Source organism: Coptis chinensis, chromosome 3 (genome assembly GCF_015680905.1).
Source record: "Coptis chinensis isolate HL-2020 chromosome 3, ASM1568090v1, whole genome shotgun sequence".
In the NCBI taxonomy this organism is placed as follows: Eukaryota; Viridiplantae; Streptophyta; class Magnoliopsida; order Ranunculales; family Ranunculaceae; genus Coptis; species Coptis chinensis.
Window position 1 is genome coordinate 46003268 of NC_141458.1, and position 3600 is coordinate 46006867.

Below are 3600 nucleotides of genomic sequence, written 5' to 3' on the forward strand. Positions count from 1 at the left end.
TCTATTTGCAATGAGGATGGGAGTTTGGGGAGGTCAAGATCGCTTGCACGACATTATGCCCAAAAGGAGTTTCTTCAAGCTACCGCACTTGTTGCAGACCGTATTAGCACATGTAAGGTTGTTTCTCCGTAATCCATTATTGTATATATTTGTGGTGAACCATGTGTGTCTTTCCTATGTTATTTCTAGCGGAGGAACCATTGCTGGTCTTTCCCTGGGATCATGGTTGAGTAAGTTGAAGGCGAAAGTATGTGCTATTATATAGTTAAATGCGCCAAGTTTGTAATTAAGAAAGCACTTTGATATTGAGATCTTGGTCATACAGGTTCATGCATTCTCTATTTGTGATGACCCCGATTGCTTCTATAAATATGTTCAAGGTCTACTTTATGGATGAAACGCAGTGTTAGCTCACACGATATTGTTAACATTCAAGATGTAAGTATCATTGACTTTGCGGTTCTATTTTGCTAAATGTGTGAAGACTGAAGAAAGGTTTTTGTTTCATGACTTTGCTAAATTTAGTTCCCGAGTTGAATAAGATAGTGTCTGCAATTCAAGTATTTGGTAAGTTATTGCATATAGCCGTGTTACTTTGATACTTATCCATTTTTTTCCTTCTAACGAACACTAAATCTCTTGATAGTTTCTTGAAGGTGAGAATTGTTCGTAGCTTGAGAGGTTTGAGTTTTCTAGAGGTTCTTCTTGGAATCCAGAAAATTCCAACCAGTCCGTGATGTGGAGATGGGAATTTTCTGCAGGCCAGTCACTTCATGGACGACTCTTAAAGCGCTTAAAGATAGACTCATGGCCAAGAATGTGGTATGTATATCTGTCAAACATTTAACTTTGATTTCTCGCACTCTACATGATTATCATTTGCTCATTAGCTTTGTATCATTTCAAACGGAGGAGATAGTCCGAGAAACTCTGTGAGTCGATTAAAAACAAGTCTTGTGGGTAAAAAGTCGGGTTCCTTCACCGGGAGGATATCATCAACCGTGATAGGTTTATAAGCTCTTCATGTTTTCTTCTATTGGCATAAATAGTACATTTTTTTTTGTGTCTTCAACTATTTTTTCATGTTACAATCGTATATGTGAGGCTTACCTTACAAATTACAAATGATGACTGCGGCGGTGACCGAATGGAGGAGGCTCTTGTCCGCATCCTAACACCAAAACACTTTATTGATGTACTTAGGGATGTGCATGTTGCCAAGGAGCAAGGGAAACCATATGTTGTTGTTTTTGTTAGTTGGTGTCAATGGAGTTGGAAAGTCCACCAATCTTGCAAAGGTTAAAGTTGTTTCCTTGAACGGTTTTGAGATCACCGATTGTGGGAGACACTGTTAATACTTTTGCTATCTGTCCGGTCATTTTGTAGGTTGCCTACTAGCCGACAACGCGATGTCGATGTCATGATGATGCTGCGTGTGATACTTTCCGTCCGAGCTGTCGAAAGCGACTTAGGACTCATGGACGTAGGCTCAAAGCCTACTAACATTTTGGTATGCATCTGTTTACCCTTCCGTCGAGTCCTAATTACTTGATATGAGGCATATTTCTTACCTTGCTTCCAATAGCAAAAATCCATGATTCTCACCGAAAGAAGAGAAGGCACAACCATTCAAGTACTGAAACCAAGGATGTTCTGGCTCATGATTTGGTCGACCGTGGTTAGGCTATGGAACTAGATATCAAAGGTACTATTTTTTACAACACATAATATTGTAACTTGAACTTAGGATTCAGTTAATAGACCCTTAGAGTGTGAGACAGAAATAATGATGTCATTATCATACGCATGGTGATACATAAACATCTATAGACCTAAAGTAGACTCTGTTTCTTGCACATTTCATCATTGGGTGTTCTTTTTAGTTTTTTTTAACCATTGACGATATCTTTTACATTTCAATTTAATCATGTAAGGTATGATTACCTTGGTTTTGAATACTTGAATACTTTTATGAGAAGATGAAATACACTTTGTGGTATGGATGAGTTTGTGACACGAGATGCATGACCGTGCTCCATGGCATGACACTTGGTTATGTCAAAAATTGACTTGGCATTAAAAGTTATGACATTGTGAATTTTGAAAACATTAAAATGTATAACCATCCTCCCATCGCCATATGTTTCAGCCCCCCCCCCCCCCCTCAAGCAAACACATGTTACAACCCATCCTCCCTTATTCTGTGGCCCTTTTCTATACGGAATTTTATGTCATTTTGTACCTCTCCACGGGTTCTGCGGACATTGTTGTATTTTTTTGGGCCTCACATCTCATAATTCTGCTTATAAATCACTCTTGGTCTGCTTATAATTCATATGATAATCTGTATTCCTTGATGCTACGAATGTGTAAATGGATTATTAATATTAATATTGCCTTTTTCTTGCTGGTTAAATAATGGTGAGGTTCATGATCAGTGTATTTGTTTGTGATGTATGTTTATGTAGACCAGGAAACAGACGAAGAGGGCAACACGGCTGCAATATGTGTGGAGGAACGTCTTAGATCACTAGAAATTCTTAATAACAAAGATGAACCAAGTATAGACAGATATCCGTGGATAGTTAACCAGTTAGCCATGAATTCTACCTTGTTCAAAGATAGCCTCTTTGAAGCTACTATCCCACAAAAGGTCTGTCTAGTCAACAAATGACTTACATTGTGTAATGTAATTGTGTTGCTTCCTGGTTGTCCTAATCATATGTTACATGTATTACTTGGATTTTCAGATAAAGGCAGCTATTAAGTCTTTGCCATCTCATGATGCATACACATTGCTAGCTGTTTTGGTCTCCATGTGGAAATCAAGGTGATTTATTTTCAGAGTCCTTGCAGATTATGCATTAAGTAGTTTATTCTACTTCTTATGTCTTTCGTCGGTGACGACTATGTAATTGTTCTTAAATTGAGATACAAGAACCTTACCATTTGGTTGTGAGTTGTGATAGCCCTCAAACATTCTTAATATTTTGTTAGAGATTACAAGTTGCACCTTTTTTTCATTCTTTTTTTTTGTTCGCAAGTCAAAAGATCTCACTCTCCTTATTGTTCGTTATCGAATTTAACGCTATTGTTCAGTGTCATGATGGTTGCGTGTGATACTTTTCGGTCTGAAGCTGTCGAGCAACTTAGGACTCATGCACGTAGGCTCCACGTATGTCAGACACCAGTTTAGCTGAATCGTTAAGCTTTTTCTGACTGGTATGAGGAAATAGGTAAACATGTTGAAAGAACTAGCAAAACCACAGCGAAGAACGAGCCTTATAAATCTCAAACCCGCAATGAATATTCCAATAGACTCTCGGAAGATCGATCAACTGTTTGATACAGATCTTTCTAAAACTCAACCGATCATTGGCCCATTTCGACTATGAAGAGTCCGCCAATCGTTCCTAAGCTAGGACTATCCCGATTAACTCAAGAGGCTAGTGGCCAATAACTTTTTCTCATATGATTTGGATCTCATGTATGTCCTTTCGCTATTTTTGTAAGGAGCGCAGACCTAGTTGGGATCTTCAGAGAGGTCATATAGATACTCCCCACGTATCTATATGACCTTTTCGCTATAAAAAGATCTCG

At 38.4% G+C, this 3600-nt stretch overlaps 2 long non-coding RNA genes across 2 annotated transcripts; both read left to right on the top strand.

The window, feature by feature from the left end:
• Nucleotides 1–403: 403 nt before the first annotated feature.
• On the top strand, nt 404–817 carry LOC147509789 (uncharacterized). Its single transcript, XR_015216636.1, has 3 exons — nt 404–438; nt 526–567; nt 647–817. It is a non-coding gene; the product is annotated as an uncharacterized LOC147509789 (long non-coding RNA).
• A 736-nt stretch (nt 818–1553) lies between these two features.
• Nucleotides 1554–2966, top strand: LOC147509790 (uncharacterized). Its single transcript, XR_015216637.1, has 3 exons — nt 1554–1705; nt 2469–2653; nt 2751–2966. It is a non-coding gene; the product is annotated as an uncharacterized LOC147509790 (long non-coding RNA).
• Nucleotides 2967–3600: the final 634 nt, after the last annotated feature.